Source organism: Epinephelus lanceolatus, chromosome 11, assembly GCF_041903045.1.
Source record: "Epinephelus lanceolatus isolate andai-2023 chromosome 11, ASM4190304v1, whole genome shotgun sequence".
Classification (NCBI taxonomy): domain Eukaryota; kingdom Metazoa; phylum Chordata; class Actinopteri; order Perciformes; family Serranidae; genus Epinephelus; species Epinephelus lanceolatus.
The window spans coordinates 835,040-854,581 of record NC_135744.1 but is presented as its reverse complement, the minus strand read 5'-3'; the positions used below and the strand labels follow the sequence as shown (position 1 = coordinate 854,581).

Here is a 19,542-nt window from a genome sequence, read left to right as displayed (position 1 = left end):
GCTCCTTATGCACTTGAGCAGCATCTTACACAACGCAACCCTTGGTCTACACGAAGCACGAGACATCCACCCACATGCACCCAAGTAAGCATTTAAGCATTCATGCCTAGACTCAAGTATGAATATGTGCATGAAAACATACAGTATCTCACATAAGTGAGTACACCCCTCCCATTTTTGCAAATATTTTATTATATCTTTTCATGGGACAACATTATAGAAATGACACTATGATATAACTTAAAGTAGTCAGTGTACAGCTTGTATAGTAGTATAGATTTACCTTCCTCTGAAAATTACTCAAAACACAGCCATCAACATCTAAACAGCTGGCAACATAAGTGAGTACACCCCACAGTGAACATGTCCAAACTGTGTCTAAAGTGTCAATATTTTGTGTGCCTACCATTATTATCTAGCACTGCCTTAACCCTTTTGGGCATGGAATTCACCAGAGCTCACAGGTTGCTTAAGGAATCCTCTCCCACTCCTCCATGATGACATCATGGAGCAGATGGATGTGAAGACACCTTGCGCTACCCCACCTTCAGCTTGAGGATACCCCACAGGTGCACAGGTGAGTTTAGGGCTGGATACATACTTGGCCAGTCCATCACCTTTACCTTCAGCTTCCTCAGCAAGGCAGTTGTCATCTTCTAGGTGTGTTTTGGGTCATTATCATGTTGGAAAACTGCATTGCAGCTCAGTTTCTGAAGGGGGGCGATCATGCTCTGCTTGGAATTCATGTTTCCCTAAATGAACCGAGCTCCCCAGAGCCAGCAGCACTCATGCAGCCTCAAACCATGATGCTGCCACCACTATACTTGACTGTAGAGAAGGGACAGCTGTCTTGGTCCTTTTCACCAAGGTGCCACACATGCTGAAAGAGCACCAAGACAGCTGTCCCTTGTCTACACTCAAGTATAGTGGTGGCAGCATCATGGTTTGGGGCTGCATGAGTGCTGCTGGCTCTGGGGAGCTCGGTTCATTTAGAGAAACATGAATTCCAAGCAGAGCATGATCGCCCCCCTTCAGAAACTGAGCCGCAATGCAGTTTTCCAACATGATAATGACCCAAAACACACCTAGAAGATGACAACTGCCTTGCTGAGGAAGCTGAAGGTGAAGGTGATGGACTGGCCAAGTATGTATCCAGCCCTAAACTCACCTGTGCACCTGTGGGGCATCCTCAAGCTGAAGGTGGGGTAGCGCAGGGTGTCTTCACATCCATCTGCTCCATGATGTCATCATTGGAGGAGTGGGAGAGGATTCCTGAAACAACCTGTGAGCTCTGGTGAATTCCATGCCCAAAAGGGTTAAGGCAGTGCTAGATAATAATGGTTGGCACACAAAATATTGACACTTTAGCCACAATTTGGACATGTTCACTGTGGGGTGTACTCACTTATGTTGCCAGCTGTTTAGATGTTGATGGCTGTGTTTTGAGTAATTTTCAGAGGAAGGTAAATCAATCAATCAATCAATTTTATTTATAAAGCCCAATATCACAAATCACAATTTGCCTCACAGGGCTTTACAGCATACGACATCCCTCTGTTCCTCTGTCCTGACCCTCGCAGCGGATAAGGAAAAAACCCTTTAACGGGGAAAAAAAATGGTAGAAACCTCAGGAAGAGCAACTGAGGAGGGATCCCTCTTCCAGGACGGACAGACGTGCAATAGATGTCGTACAGAACAGATCAGCATAATAAATTAACAGTAATCCGCATGACACAATGAGAGAGAGAGAGAGAGAGAGAGAGGGAGAGAGAGAGAGAGAGAGATGCAGGTAATGACAGTAGCTTACAACAACATTATTGAAAGTAATAATATTATAGTTATAGTTCTGGCTACTGTGGTACAATATGTTGAAAGTATGTATTAATATCTGGCAGTATACATGTGTGACAATAGTCATATGTGTATAATAACAGTAGAAGTATGACTAATGACTAATGATGGCAGCAGCAGCAGGATGCATCTGGCAGGACCACGGCAGCAGCACAACCACACACGTCACGCTGTCCAGGCACCGCTGCGATATGAGTTAATCTGAGAGACAGTGGAGCACAAAGGCTCCGGAGAAGAAGCCGAGTTAGTGACATCCAGAATGGCCGAGTTAGCAAGATGCAGTAATAGAACACGAGAGAGAGAGAGAGAGAGAGAGAGAGAGAGAGAGAGAAGGAGAGAAGGTGCCCGGTGTATTATAGGGGGGTTCTCCGGCAGACTAGGCCTAAGTCAGCCTAACTAGGGGCTGGTACAGGGCAAGCCTGAGCCAGCCCTAACTATAAGCTTATCAAAGAGGAAAGTCTTAAGTCTAGTCTTAAATGTGGAGATGGTGTCTGCCTCCCGGACCGTAACAGGAAGATGATTCCACAGGAGAGGAGCCTGATAGCTGAAGGCTCTAGCTCCTGATCTACTTTTGGAGACTTTAGGGACCACGAGTAACCCTGCGTTCTCAGAGCGCAGTGTTCTGGTGGGATAATATGGCACTATGAGCTCTCTAAGATATGATGGAGCTTGACCATTTAGAGCTTTGTAAGTTAACGGTAGGATTTTAAATTCAATTCTGGGTTTTACAGGGAGCCAGTGCAGAGAAGCTAAAACAGGAGAAATATGATCTCGTTTCTTAGTTCCTGTTAGTACACGTGCTGCTGCATTCTGAATTAGCTGGAGAGTTTTTAAGGACTTACTAGAGCTACCTGATAATAGAGAGTTACAGTAATCCAGCCTTGAGGTAACAAAAGCGTGGACCAATTTTTCTGCATCTTTTCGGGTCAGGATAGGCCTAATTTTCGCAATATTACGCAGATGAAAAAATGCAGTCCGTGAGGTTTGTTTTAAATGAGAATTAAAAGACAAATCTTGATCAAATATTACTCCGAGGTTTCTTACGGTAGTGCTAGAGGCCAGAGCAATGCCATCTAGAGAAACTATGTCATCAGATAAAGAGTCTCTGAGTTGTTATACTACTATACAAGCTGTACACTGACTACTTTAAGTTATATCAAAGTGTCATTTCTATAGTGTTGTCCCATGACAAGATAAAATGAAATATTTGCAAAAATGAGAGGGGTGTACTCACTTATGTGAGATACTGTACATACATGTGCATGCAAGTCGTATCATTTGACCTGCGGCCATATGTTCTGGACACTCGGGTGAAGAGAGGAGCAGAGCTGTCAACTTATCACCACCTGGTGGTGAGTTGGATCAGATGGTGGGGGAAGACGCCGCGCAGACCTGGCAGGCCCAAACGAACAGTGAGGGTCTGCTGGGAACGCCTGGCGGAAGAACCTGTCCAGATGATCTTCAACTCCCACCTCCGGGAGAGCTTCGACCGCGTCCCGAGGGCAGAGGGGGACATTGAGTCAGAATGGGCCTTGTTCCGCTCTGCCATTGTCGAGGCGGCAGTTGTGAGCTGTGACCGCAAGGCCGCTGGGGCCAGTCGCGGCGGTAATCCCCGAACCCGCTGGTGGACACCAGAGGTGAGGGGAGCCGTCAGGCTGAAGAAGGAGGCCTACAGGGCATGGTTGGTCTGTGGGTCTCTGGAAGCAGCTGACGGGTACTGGCGGGCCAACCGGAGCGCAGCGGCGGCACTCGTTGAGGCAAAAACCCGGGCGTGGTAGGAGTTCGGTGAGGCCATGGAGGAAGATTATCGATGGGCTCCAAAGAGGTTCTGGCAAACCGTCCGGCGCCTCAGGGGGGGAAGGCGGCAACTTGCTCACACTGTTTACAGTGGGGGCGGGGAGCTGCTGACGTCAACTGGGGACATTGTCGGGCGGAGGAAGGAATACTTTGAGGAGCTCCTCAATCCCACCAACACGTATTCCAGTGAGGAAACAGAGACGGGGGTCTCGGGGGCGGGTCGTCCAATTTCTGGGGCAGAAGTTGCTGAGGTAGTGAAACAACTCCGAGGCGGCGGAGCCCCGGGGGTGGATGAGATTCGTCCTGGATATGTCAAGGCTCTGGATGTTGTAGGGCTGTCCTGGCTGACACGCCTCTGCAACATTGCGTGGACATCGGGGGCAATGCCTCTGGAGTGGCAGACCGGGGTGGTGGTCCCCATTTTCAAGAAAGGGGACCAGAGGGTGTGTTCCAACTACAGGGGGATCACACTCCTCAGCCTACCCGGTAAGGTCTACTCCAGGGTGCTGGAGAAGAGGGTCCGGTCGATAGTTGAACCTCAGATTGAGGAGGAGCAATGTGGTTTTCGTCCCGGACGCAGAACCATGGACCAGCTCTTTACCCTCGCCAGGGTGCTGGCGGGGGCATGGGAGTTTGCCCAACCAGTCCACATGTGTTTTGTGGATTTGGAGAAGGCTTACGACCGTGTCCCCAGGGGCATCCTGTGGGGGGTGCTCCAGGAGTATGGGGTTGGTGGCCCCTTGCTAAGGGCCATCCACTCCCTGTACCGAAGGAGCATGAGTCTGGTTCGCGTGGCTGGCAGTAAGTCGGACCTGTTCCCGATGAGGGTTGGACTCCACCAGGGCTGCCCTTTGTCACCGGTTCTGTTCATAACTTTTATGGACAGAATTTCTAGGCGCAGCCGAGTGGTGGAGGGTGTCAGGTTCGGTGACGGGAGGATCTCGTCCCTGCTTTTTGCGGATGACGTGGTCCTCCTAGCTCCATCGAACAGTGACCTCCAGCTCTCGCTGGGGCGGTTCGCAGCCGAGTGTGAAGCGGCTGGGATGAGAATCAGCACCTCCAAGTCTGAGGCCATGGTCCTCAGCCGGAAAAGGGTGGATTGCCCACTCCAGGTCAGGGGGGAGGTCCTTTCTCAGGTGGAAGAGTTTAAGTATCTCGGGATCTTGTTCACGAGTGAGGGTAGGATGGAGCGGGAGATTGACAGGCGGAATGGGGCGGCGTCAGCAGTGATGCAGGCGCTTAACCGGTCCATTGTGGTGAAGAGGGAACTTAGCCAGAAAGCGAAGCTCTTAATCTAACCTCTGGGTAGTGACCGAAAGAATGAGATCGCGAGTACAAGCGGCCGAAATGAGTTTCCTCCGCAGGGTGGCTGGGCTCAGCCTTAGGGATAGGGTGAGGAGCTCAGACATCCGGGAGGGACTCGGAGTAGAGCCGCTGCTCCTCCACATCGAGAGGAGCCAGTTGAGGTGGTTCGGGTATCTGGTAAGGATGCCTTCCGGATGCCTCCCTCGGGAGGTGTTTCGGGCATGTCCAACCGGGAGGAGACCTCGGGGCCACCCCAGAACACGCTGGAGGGACTACATCACCCGGCTGGCCTGGGAACGCCTCAGGGTTCCCGCGGAAGAGCTGACGGAAGTGGCTGGGGAGAGGACTGTCTGGGCTTCTTTGCTGAGGCTGCTGCCCCCGCGACCCGGACCCGGATAAGCGGAGGACGACGACGACGACGACAACAACGACATGTACATGCAAACCAGTCTGATGTCTGCTCACTTTCACCACTGCAAAGAGTTTATCAGCACCTGGATAGCTGTGAGTCCTTCAAAAAGTTCAGCTCTTTGCAGCCTCCAATGTTTTTAAATCGAAGACAAGTGTAAAACATGAACTGACTTGGGGCATCAGTGGCTTAGTGGATAGAGCAAGCCCCCCCCTTCATGCTTGGCTGTTCTGTCAATTAAAGGCAAAAATGCCCCCAAAAATATCTTTAAAAAAAAAAAAAAATGAACTGACTTGATGTGATGTGACTGCTGTTTACAGGTACAGTACAAAGGCAGTGGAGAATCACAGATGAGCTGTACTCGACTGTCAAAAGTGTGTGTGTGTGTGTGTGTGTGTGTGTGTGTGTGTGTGTGTGTGTGTATTGAGGGGTGGGGGTGGCTTAAGGATCAGATGCACCTGTCACATCACACCACTGTCAGGAGGGCAGAGATGGTGACACTAGGGTGAACACTGTGCCAGTTGCCATGACAGTGTCAGCAGCGCTGCCCTGCGAGACCCCTGCTCTGAACCCTGTCAGCGTGGTTTCTGTGGATACAGGACACCTCAGACAGTCCTGGCCACATCCCATAAAGGTTAATTAATACAGAGTTTCCAACTCGCCTCAGCTGCTGTCCGTGTCCTTTCCTCACCTTTAGTGTCCGCTGAATGCACCAACGTAGCAGGTCACACAACAGGACAGCAGCCCTGGATTATGACCAAAGGCCATGGCAACCCACACGACAACCAGCCTAAATACTTCACAGACAGTAGTAGCAAGGACCAAAAAAACAAAAACAACAATGAGGCAGCAGGCTTCTAATCAGGCTGAAATCCATCCCTGTGGCTAAGGTCCACAGGCTGTCATGATGGGAAGGGCAATGAGGCGGCACTTTTAATTCCACCTTGAATATAAAGTAGGATCAGAAGCTGGATCTAAATTGATCAATTCGCAATTAAATCTGAGTATTAGTAGGAAAACAATCAGGGTAGCAATTTGAAGAAGGTGCAGCATCGTATAGAATAGAATATTTTAACTAAGATCAGTCCATCAGCATCAATTACACTTCAAGGCCATTTTTAAGCTGATGACCTAAATCTGACAACAACAAAAGCCAACCTGGTCATACTGACGTCTGCTGTGATGCTAATCTTAGATGCTCAGGATTAGGGCTATTTTCCTGCCAGTGAGTTTAGCACTATTATAATAGAATGCCCACATGTTTACCCTCAACATAGCTTGGCAAAGTAACTAATAAAGCATGATGTTCTCCCCAGTTAGTGTTAGAAAAAAAATGGAAATGTAAAAGGAACACTGACACAGTTTCAACATGGGGAATTCTGCTAATCTCTCTGCTGCTGGCAGTGAATCTTTGGAATTACAGTTGACCTTGTTTATGTTTTTGCCCAAAGAAACTTCTACACAGAGCAGCACAGAGACACTATGACACTGCACTACATTAGTTTATACAACAGAGTTACTGCATTAACTATCCCACATAAAGTATAACTCCTAAAACAAAAGGGGTGCCTTCAGGCTCTTGAGAGATGTGTAGTGACAAAGCTGGTGTCAAAAAGCCCTGCTACAGCAGGGACAAGAAAAACTATATTCTCCTCAGTGACAGAGCTCTGTTAACAAATAAATAACCTTAATATAGAGAAAACTGTCCTCTGTATGGAGCCCCTAAAGCATGCAGCCCTCCTCCTCTCCTCTCTCAGTATGTGTGATGTGTTTATTACTATGTGATGTGTTTATTACTATTGCCCTGGTGTATACATTGAAAATGACCTTACACATCTGTTAACATGTCATCTCATTGGTGATGGCACCCAAAAAGCCTGACCTCCACCCACCTCCCCACTGTGGGACACCATAGCCCCAATGAACCGCTCGACAGTTTCTGTGGTGATTATCCATTATCCTTGACAATGTCAGCCAAGGACAGAGCAGGCACCATTCTACAGTGATTTTTAGCCCTACAGTCGGCCATGCACATGTGAGAGGCAGGGCAAGTGATGGGAGGGGGTGAAAGCTTCATCATTTCCTGCCTCTGATTTCTCTCTTTGTTTCACTTCTCTTGAACTGAAAAGACACTAGGAACAGGAAAGGTCACTGCACTTTCAACCACTGCCTAAATTACACAGAATTTGCAGAAGGCCAACATAGAAATGTGCTTCAGTAGAAGTCATGGATTAGATCTTAATGCGACCCTCATTCCCTCCACTGACCTCCAGATTACACCCACTCCACCACCCAGTGACACACAGGCATGAACACACTTGCTGGTAATACAGCCTTTTTATCTTAAAAAGTGACTTCCTGAATGACCTTCATTGTCTGGAATAGTAATCCATTTAAGCCATTTAAAATGAATGAGACCAAACAAAAGAATTAAAAAGGGGAAGAGCCAAAGGAGCAGCAGTTAAAGTCAAGGTCATTCATTCCGCCAAGGCTTTTCCACTTGATGCAACAGCTGGTGTCCATGCAAAGCTCTGGGCGTTAATAAAAAGCGACAATGCTGCCCAAGTGGTGTGTATTACTAATGTCTGACACCAGCCTGGCAGATGTGTTCTCCCTGCGATTTAAAGGGAGTCAAGGTTAAAGGAATTTAAAAGGAGAGACGATGCAGAAACACTATTATATCATGTAATCTGCAGCCCAGCTCTGCTACACATACTCAAAGGGGTAGCTCACTTACACATGCGGTGTGACCGCTATCTGTAAATTCAATATGGCCTGACATGATTAAATAAGACAAAAAAATAAGCTACCTGACCAAATGCAGTTGTTCCAAGCCTTCCACTAGTGAACAAGTGCACCAGAGGGAAGTTGAATTAAAATCTCTTTTTCACCTTGAGAGAGAGAATAACATGCTCCCAAACAGCAGGAGAGCTACAGCAAGAAAATGTTGCAGATAAGTAAATCGGGACAAAATAACAACAAAATGCAATCCGCAGACACATGCACGTCCACACAATGAGAACTAGGGCACTCTGACCCACTTCTAAGGATGCACTGACCAAACAAGTCATGCATAGCACACGTGCCTTCATGTGCACACACAAAAAGCTGGGGATGAACCCCACATAAAGGAAATGTCATACATGTATGATAAAAAGTCAGATCTCTGGTGTTAAGTAGCACAGGCGATCCACTGGGAAAAAATCATCCTACTCACAGCACTCGAATGTGAGGAACAGTCAGCGATGACTGAATGATAACATTTCAGACTTGGACAAAATGGGGCCAGAGTGCTACAGTTTTTGGCCTGCATCTGGCCTTGGATGAGGAAGCGTACTCATCAGTACAAAGAGTTCTTGGGGTTGAGAGAGAGAGAGAGCGAGAGCGAGAGCGAGAGAGAGAGAGAGAGAGAGACAGAGAGAGAGAGAGCACAGAGGAATTCATGCACACCGATGAGTCATCTAAGTGGTTCAGAGCCCAGCTGACTGGCATAGGACCCAGCCAAAGTAGCCAGAGCAATGATGATATCACTACACTGTATCATAGACCCGGACACTCTTTCCCCTGACCTTACATGCTCAGGCTTGCATGCTTGTGCTTACAAAAATGTTTGTGTCCACAGTAAATATTTGTGTGTCATTTGGAAGACCCACCCAAGGGCCATTTCCTGAGTGGTTGAAAATTAGTGCATCAAATAAACACACACACGCACACAGACACAGAGACATACAGACACACAGACACACACACAGACACACACACACACACACACACACACACACACTATTTCTTAATGAGCCATGGCTGCCATCAATATATACCTCATTCATTTCTATTGGGCTCTGAGGTAATCATCTGCTTACATCGTCTGTCCAAAATGGCGCTCATTTCCCTCCCGAAACAACACAGATTTTCCATTTGTAAACACTGTGGCTGGAAATAGGAACAGATGATTGCCCCATGGCCAGCACACCAAAAGGCAGAGCTAGGCTCTTGAAACAGACTGCAGTGGTGATGTCTGGGGGAAATGGGCCACTTTGCAATTGAGATCAAATGTCTCACTGTCAGGCTCCCCTGAAAGCTGGATAAAACCAGCTGAAAAACCTTGGACTTTAATGAATCATTTCCATGGCATCAGCCCTAAGAAGGCTACTGCTGTGAGTCAGCAAGATGCCTGCCTTTATTGGGTTGAAAGAGTACTGGTTTATTTTGTTTTAACTGAGTAATTTGGGATGGTTTGGAGCAATATGATGTGTGACAGAGGTCTAACTGACAGAGGAAGAAGAGGACAGATCTCTGCTATCATTTTGCTTTTCATAATGCTCCCATTGACCTACTTTCTATTTTTTCAAATCATCCTAAGGCTTGCTCTGACTGTGAGGCTGGAGGATGATATTACAGGGTACAATGGGTTGTGAGGGCACATACTGTAAAAACATTGGGCCTCATTCACAAACAGTGCGTATGATCGTTTGACGCACAAATCCGGGATTCATCAATATTTTCTTACCCGAATTTGTTCTTACTCTGCGAACAAATTTAGAACTGCCTCAGACCATGCGTACGCACAAATGAGGACGGCCAAACTGACTTAGAAAATGCAAACACATACCTTTTAAGTACATGCAGAGTCTCAAAAACCACATTCATTAAAAAGAGATTTAATTAACATTTTTTAAAATCATTAATTTACTAATATATTGGCCAAATGGATTAAATTACCATGAAATTGACACACGTTCACCCTCATCATTGTGACAATTAAAATATTAACAACAACATGAACAGAAAAAACTATCACTCCATCAACGTGCAGATGATCTGTAATGCCAACTGCCATATCCTTAATGCTGTGGCCCGCTGGCCAGGAGGCACCCACGACTCATTTACTTTGCAAAACAGTACAGTGGGAATGCATTTGGAGGCAGGGGCTGTGAGAAGTGGATGGCTTGTTGGTGAGCATCTTTTGTTCTAGTCCTTTATTTCAATTGTTTTTAGTTAGTATTTTTAGTAAGTCTCTATTCCGTTAATGCTAAAATGTTATATTGTTTGGGTGACTGGGGATATGGCCTTAAAACATGGCTGATGACAACATATACAAACCCTGAAACTCCTCAAGAGGTGCGCTATAATAACATACATGCCCACACACGCGCCGCAGAGCGCACTTTTGGCATGCTTAAGGGCCGTTGGATGTGTTTGGATCGGATACAGCAGGTGGCAAACTACTTTATACCCTTGAGAAGGTGTGCAAGATCATCCTGGCATGCTGTGTCCTCCACAATCTTGCAATGACCCATGGCATTCCTGTAAGACCCGGCGCCATCGCTTCTACTGTGACAAACTGTGAAATTTACTACTTCTCTCCTCGCGTAACCGCTTCCTTCATTCATGAATCAACTCTAGGCAAGTGGTTTCCTTATATGGAGAAATGGGGGCGTGGTAGTATGCTAATCACAAATTGCGAGAATGCACCTGTCAATTTAGAATGATTCTGATTCACACACATACGCAAGGTGGTGAGAACAAAATTGGCCGGTGCACAGGTGTCATGAATCCCACGGTGATTTTGCGTATGCACTTATTTTGTGCGCAAAGTAAGAACATTTCCACGCACATATTAGTGAATGAGGCCCATTGTTTGTGTAACCTTTTCTCAAGCAGCACCAATCCAGTTGGCAGGGCAGAGCTAAGTGCATGCCAATGAACAGGAGACTTCAATAAGATTACTCCTATACCTGGCCTCCATGCCCAACCCAGTGTTCACAGAGCAACTGCTGGTGCAACCAACACACACAACTTCACTCAACATATTCCCGACCCTCTCAGAATCTATCTTAACATCCAGGTCAGAGTCCTGCATGGGTCCATTTTTTAAAAACCAACACCTGCCTTTACCCATAAAGCTCAGTGCCAGACCCGACCTGTTACCCGTCATTTTTTATAAGTCAATGCCGCACTCACCCACAGCCATTAAAAAAAAGTCCTGCAACCCAAACTGCACCCGTGATTAAACATACACAGGCTACAGTCACTCACATTAAGTGGGGTTTTCCATCACTGAATTACAAATCCAGCAGAGGAAAAGTCTCTTTCACTGGCTGCACTCTTTTTCATTTGTTTTATTCTGAAAAATAGCAAATATATTTTTGTTTTCATCCGCTGCCCACCCGCATGTAGTTCATTTTTACCCATGCCTGTACCCATATACATATTGTTACATACTGTTACAAGTCCCAGTGATGTTATACTCTATATCAGCACTCATGGAATGCCTCTCCTCCAATCAAATTACTCGGTCGGAACTAACTGTTGTATAAATATATATATATATATATATATATATATATATATATACATATATATATACACACACACACACACAGACACATATATATATATATTTATACAACAGTTAGTTCCGACCGAGTAATTTGATTGGAGGAGAGGCATTCTGTGAGTGCTGATATAGAGTATACATCACTGGGACTTGTAACAGTAAAATCACTCCACTCACAGGTGTTATAAATATAAATACAACCGTTAATTAACCAACTGTCACACTCGCTACATTGACGCAAACTGGCACTATAATGTTACACCAAGAAGATGGATATTTTTTCCCAAAATTACATTTGAATTAAATTATGAGTGGTCGTCAGGAGAGGATGAGGAAAAGGAAAGCCAGGACTCTTCTGTGCAGACCTCCAGGTGTGTTTGTGTAACATCAGCTGACCTCAACAAACCGGAGAGGAGCAAAAATTAAGCGAACACGGTCAGGAATTATCAATGATCATCTGATGAGGTACTGATGAGGATGAGGGAGAGTGGAAGCTGAATCCGGCCGTGCCAACATCCAGGTTTGCCAACGTTTCATCAGCTGAACTGGACGAAGTTACACAGCTGCAGATCAATGTAATTACAAAGGGCTCTAGTTTCCCGGCACAGCGCAGGGTGGCACAGGGTGGCGAGTTTCGAGCAGCGCAACACGAGGCGCGCTCAGTTTGGTAGTTTGGCAGACCGAGGTGCGCTGAGATGGGTGTGGCGGCGCAGCAGGGGGAGGTGTCGACAGATGCAGCTTGGCGCAGTGACAGTTTCGTGCCAAAAGGCTTCGCCGAAGGTGCGCTAAAAGCTCGTCAACTGAAACCACGTCTACTGTCAGCGCAGGGGGAGCGCAGCCGGTGTAAGCCGAAGTTTGGCTGACTGGAGGACAGTGCGCACACGTCACCAAAACCTCACAGGCAGGTTTCCAGAATGTCAGGCACATTAACGATGCAATAAATAGCCACAAACCACTATTCAATGCAACTATCTGCAATCAGCACATAAATGTATCTCTGTATCGACTGTCCCGTCACATCTGATGTCAGATCAAAGGGGATTTGCACAGTTTGACACGTGTAATGGAAACCCAACCTGATTTGATTAACACAGTTGCAAACTAATGAGTTCACATCCCTCTCAGCCAACCACAAACAGCCACAGCATCAGATAGGGAGTATATATTCAGCAACTGTCATCTTAGAAAAGTCAAAAGAAAAGAAACCAAGTGAGACTGCGAGAGAGAAAGAGAGAGCGCGCGCACGAGAGAAACGCAACATTGGCGAAGCGCAGGTGCACTGCGCCTCTGCTGCGCCCGGTCTGCGAAACTAGAGCCCAAAGTAGGCTAGCTTGTGAGTTCCTGGCGTGTGTGCTGTGTTGCCTGGCAACAGACTGAGGGAACTGTTTTTTTTTTCGTGGAGCTACATAACATAATTTATTTCATCACCTTTTCTTAACATTTCCTTACTCAGCATTGCTGTTTAAGCTGTTGTTGAACTGTTGTATAAAAGCAATATCACACTCGAGGTCGTGACGTTGTACTGTATATCGTCACGGCTGTAATTGTCTTCGACCGAATCACAGCCGTGACGATATACAGTACAACATCACTCCATCTCGTGTGATATTGCTTAAATATACATATATATATAGATAGATATATATATATATATATATATATATATATATATATATAGATATATATATATATATATATATGCATACACACACACACACACATATATATATATATATATATATATATATAATTTTTTTTACCCGTTACACAGCTTTTTGCGGGTGCAGTACACTGATCCAGTTTAATAACCTAAAACACATTTAAATACAAGTTTGTAATTTAGCAATCCACTAATGGTGGCACAGACATGTCTGTACATACATACATACATACATACATGCATGTAAGCAGAATTGGTAATCAAATTTATTATCCAACTAAGCCTAAATATATAGATATATAGAGACATGATGCAGAAACAAGGTGAAGGTGGCCCAGATATCAAGACAAAAAAGTACACTGACAAATAGTAACTAACTCTTGACATATTAACCCCATTAAGAGCAACAGTGTTTTGATAACACTAACAAAACAAGCCACAATATGCTTGCCATCCTGCCACCCCAAAGGACCTTGTAGCACCCTGCTCCCTGTTACACAACCGTGAAGAGACCCAAGTGGAAGGCAAGCCACCCCAACTTAGCTTTTTGAGTTAATGGTACAGGCCTCATATGATTTTTTTTTCAAGCAAAACAGCGGACAAAACAACTTTGAAGCAGTTATCAAGCTCAAAGATACTTTCCATCATAGCTCTGTGGGCAAAGAGGTCTATTACTGTATGGACATAAATTCCAAAAAGCTTTTTAAGAATCAGTTGTCATAGACAACTTTAAGTCTCCATGGGACCATAATAAGTTGTATAAGTATAATAATTTAGTTGTAAATATTTGATATGCTGATAATTTCACTACTTTTGTTTGCACACGTGGGCGTGGGGATAAGAGGGGTGAAGCATGATGACAACAAAGTTGTGGCCCATGTTACATAAAGGTTGTGACACTATGTTGGATTTAAGTTTAAAAGATGAGCCTTCAGTTATATAACATGAGTCCTTCCCAGAGAAACGCAAGGGAGAGAAACTGTCACATTACTGCAAACAGACTAGGATTTTTTAGACACATAAAGCTTTGCAGCTGCAATAAAAATCCTAAGACAAACTACCTCTCTTTTCAATTAGAGTATGAGTCAACTCTACTGCTCACTGCTGCATAGTCCAGTACTTCAGAAGTGACTGTAAATCTGGAAACATTGTAATACAGAATACTAATATTAGACAAGCTTCATTTAAAATCCACATCATAAGAATCTATGTAGCATGATCTAAGACGATTTCTGCTGATTTCCATCTCTACAGGATACTGGGATGACTAACCCCAAAATAACTGTTGGGCTTCTAAACAGGACTTCAAAAAAGCTGCCAATCTGAACAACTGTTATCTTTGTATCATAACTGGGTCCAAGCTTTGGAGAGAGGTATGAAAAAAATATGTAAAAAAAAACAAAAAAACATTTATGTTTTACATACATGTTACATTTCCAAACAAACTCGCCTTATTTACTAAAAATCTGTTTCTTTATCCTTTTGTTAGATGATTTTTTTTGTCTGATTTCGCTGATTGACACATTTGGGTGAGGCTGTCCTAAATGAAAAGACAGAGGGGGAGACAGAGACTGCGACAGAAGACCATGGATGTTTAGACGCATTATGAAAAAATAAACCTTTTTATCTGGGTCCTTTTAAACTGGTGCACTAGATAAGATGGTCACATTCTATCAGTGAATGGAGGGTTCATGATTTGGGCCAGGCCGGAAACAAGCAGTGAATACAAATATCCTTGCACTGCCCACTGACTATTGATGACACGGTGCACACAGCTGATGAGCTAAACTGATTAGTGTAATTGGCTTTGAATTAAAATTTCACAGTGAAAATGGTCTGGGCTAAAGGAGTAATTATTTAGAAGTACAGGGGGTAGTAACGCATTACAACCTAGTGAGGGCAGTGCCGCCATCTGGATGATTTGGCCTGTTTCTGGGGGGTCATTCATGCTGAGTCTCAGTTGAGTCCGGCAATCAGACGTGGCGCGGCTAATTTCATCTGGCATGCAGAGATTAGCCCTATGCTGGATCAGGTCATTTTGGCTACCTGAAAAGTAAGACACAGGAGTAAAAAAAGTGTATTTTTTAAGGAACGAATACTTTTCATGTTCCTTTTTTAAACTGTACTTCTACTCTTTGCTCAAGTATATTTTTGATAGTGATCTACTTTTTACTTTGCTAAATTTACCATTTATACCTTTGTTACAATTAGTCTGCTCTAAATGTGGGGATTGAGTGTAGGTGGGGAGAGCACCTCTGCTGCAGCTGCTAAGTTGCAGCTACCTGAAAGAAAAAGAAGCACCACCTGACTTAAAGCCTCAGTGTGTAAAAATGGTGAGTAACAGTGACATCAGCGGTCAAATTCTAGATTGCAGTGCTCCCTCGCGCTCACTAGCGCTCACTCACTCACCCCTCCCGTTGGGTAAGTGACGGTGGCCTCGTAGGACAAAAAGCCTTGTGCAGACAGCAGAGTTTTTCAAGTTTTTCAGGAGTATCTAGCGACGAGGTGAATATTTATTTAGGAATCTAAACCATGTTACGTTATGTTATAGCTTACCAGTGAGATATAGGTTATCTGTGCGATATATGTTAGGAGTGTTTTATTTCTAATTGTTTTGGTAACACGAGTAAACATTAGCACAGTAATGCTAAAATAACACGTTTTATGTGATAGTCACGGCACAGTGCGGCAAATATAGGTTGGTACAATTATAATATATGCGTTTCCAGAGTGTTCTTCCACAGGACACAGGAAGATGAGGAAGAGGGAGAGGGAGAGGAGGAAGACCAGGGAGAGGAAGGGGGCGAGGGGGTAACGTTAGAGGCGGTGCAGGAACGGCCAGGCGAAGAGGTGTGTCTTGGCTACCCAGAGGGAAGAGGAGGAGGAGAGGGTGGCAGCCTTCGCAGCAGCGCGAGAGGAATCAACAGATTAGGCTGTAGGCTAGGCTAACCATTTAGCTGTAGCTCTGGGATAACATTAGCCAAGGCTAGGATAACGTTAGCATGTAAACGTAGCCATCACTTGAACTTAGACGAGAGGGAAAAGTAGTTGCAAACATGAAGCCAAAATGATTTTAAAATATCAGATTGAATTACCTGTCTAGCAGAAAGCAGGCAACCTCCGCATCCCTTGTGAAATCCTTCTCCTTCAAGAGTTCTTTCCACCTGGAATAAGCAACGCCGATATTCACATGCGTTTTGTCCCGTCTTCACTTATCTGATCTTTTTCTTTTATTTGGTGGCGTGGTTTCCCTCTTATGGGGCAAAACATATGTGTGGTCCTCCATTTAAAGTGCGACAGAATCATAAAAGTACAAAGCAGATTCACGCAGAAGCGCCCCGGATTGATCTTCACCTTAACCGTCTCCAGTGACGGCAAGTTCTAGGTAAATGCGAAAGGCGAAGCGCGTATATCCCTTTCGGCCACTGTATTCAAATATGGCGATGCAAGAGGGCAGCCTCCAGCAGACTGCGCCCTGCCTGTGTATATACAGAGAAATCATTCTAAGCCTATGAGAAAGCTTCCATTTGTATATGAATTGCAATACACTTTAGTAAATATATATTTATGAAAGCAATAGTTGATAATTACAATTACACATTGTAACTTTAAACCACGATGCGACCATAATGACGGAGCAAAAATAAGAACAAGAGACTGCTGCCAGCAACAAGAGTTACACTATGAAGTGTTGCTGTGACTCCTGAAAAACAGAGATCTCTGCTTATAAAATCTCCTCTTTTAACTTACACTAGCACAATCACTAAGTTGCACATACTGTAGAGGAAAAATATAATTAGCTAATGTATGTTGATTTTTCATGTGTAACATTACTCAGTTAGCCAAAATGACCTCACCAAGCATCAGCCTTAACTCGGCATGACATGAAATTAGCCAGGCCACGTCCAATTGCCTGAATTGGCTGAGACTTTATGATAAAAAGGAGAGCGAGTGGGAGTGTATTCATATTGTTTCTGAATAGGCTATTAGGGGTACAACAATCCATCAAGCTGGATCAATACATCGCTTCAATGATCAACGATCCAGTATTATCAATGCCTAGGAAAAACATTGATTCATATCGTTATCTTCAGTATACGCCTTTATTTTGACATGTCACTGCCAAACAGCAGTAGACAGATAAAGGCGAGCAGCCAAGAGAAAGACGATAAGGATAACATTATTTACTTGGGAATAAATCAGCGGTGTGGAAATATTTTCGATTTCTGGAAAAATACGGTTCAACAGACAGCATTTATCTCTTAAAGGGATAGTGCACCCAAAAATGAAAATGCAGCCATTATCTACTCACCCTCATGCTGAGGAAGGCTCTGGTGAAGTTTTAGAGCCCTCACATCCCTTGCGGAGATCAGCGGGGGGAGTGGCTAGCACCCCAGACTAACGTCCAAGAACACAAGATTGAAACCACAAAATATCTCCAACATGCTCATCTGTAGTGATCCAAGTGTCCTGAAGCCCCAAAAAAAGTTGTTTCAAAAAATGTCATATGAACTCTGCTTGTAGCCTCATTTTAGCCTGTAGCTCTGACTGCTTCTCTGTGCTCCGCGCTCACGTGTGCGCGCTTGCGTGAGACCAGCAAAAGCATGAGCTTTGCTTACCCGTGTTTACATCACGTGACACGTGCACCACAGGGAGAGACAAGAGTAACCACAGTAGCTAAAAGATAATTTGCACTACGGTCTTTTAGCAAAGGACAGCCCAACATGTCTGAAGACTTTGAAATTGAGGAGGAACAGCATTTCTTTGTTGAGCCGTATTTGTTTGAGCCCGAGTATACGGACGTGGAACTCAGCTCATGAGCCTAACCCTCAGCCAGCCGCAGAATACCAGAGTCGAGCACTGGAAACCTGGTGGTGTAGTTGTTTCAAATGCAAAGCAATGCCAACGGATGAGGAAAGTCTTTGCTGCTCAGACTGGGAATTGGCGATGCCTGCACGTGAGAATTTGGACATCATAATAAATAATAATAATACATTTTATTTATAATGCCCTTTTCATCAAAAGATCTCAAAGTGCTACAAGTTAAAAACAAAGAAAAATAAAAAAAAGGAATGGAAGAGAATAAAAACAGTACTGACGAGACTGCTGCTCTTCAGAGACCGTGCATCACTGATCACCCTGAACGCGCACACGTGAGCACGGAGCACAGAGAAGCAGTCAGAGTTCAAATGACGTTTTTCGAAACAACTTTTTATGTCGGGGCTTCAAAACACTTGGATCACTACGGATAAGCATGTTGGAGATATTTTGTGGTTTCAATTTTGTGTTCTTGGACCAAGGGCGTAGATTTGATTTTCACATTGGTAGGGACATAAAAGTGCTCCATGGTGGCGACATGTACATTGATGATTTTTTAATGCAATTTCACGTCATGTGAAACTGATCACATATCTACACTAAATACAAGAATGTCTTGGTTAATGTATTCTCTAATGTTATCAGTTACATGAATATACACTGATAACTTCACTACATCTGTCCGTATGTGCTTCCCAGGGTAAACTATAATATTAACAATAACAGTATACTCCGAATGGGCGTAAATTCAGTACCAGCCTGTGGTCTGCAGTTGGGTTGGTAATAATGATCCAAATTGATATTGATATTGGGTAAAAACATATATTATGCAGGAATCAATATTTTTACTTACCCCTAGTCACAATGCTGAATCTCATTATCAACATATATCCTTCATGATTCAATCTCACCTGTGAGATCTCTCCTCTATCTCCCCATCTCTCTTCCATTTCCTTCTGTCTCTCTTCCTGCCTCTCCTCCATCTCCTCCAGTCTCTCTACTACTTGTCATCTGACAAAAAATATATTGATGCAAGACATGTGAACAGTGGGACAATTTGAGATCCAACAGTCATAGATTTTGATTGTTGTAGCTTGAGGAAAACATACTGTATGTTTTACAATTGTGTAATTCATTAAACAACATCTGAATGTATATAGGCTAAAGAACAGCCATAATGTCAACACAAGTTAGTCAGCTTCATCATGTTAAACATAAATAAAATAAATCAACAAAAATGTAAATGCTCCAAAATCATTATAATACAACTGTGTGCAAAATGTTACACTTACACCCAATATCTATTACATAAATATGACTCAGTGTTGGTGTTTTTACTGGGAGCAGTGGATCTCTATTCTC

General features: G+C 44.4%; 1 protein-coding gene across 4 annotated transcripts in view; it reads right to left on the bottom strand.

Annotated features, from left to right (window-relative positions):
* Nucleotides 1-19,542, bottom strand: part of nrip1b (nuclear receptor interacting protein 1b) — a 76,328-nt gene that overhangs the window by 6,663 nt on the left and 50,123 nt on the right. The window lies entirely within an intron of this gene.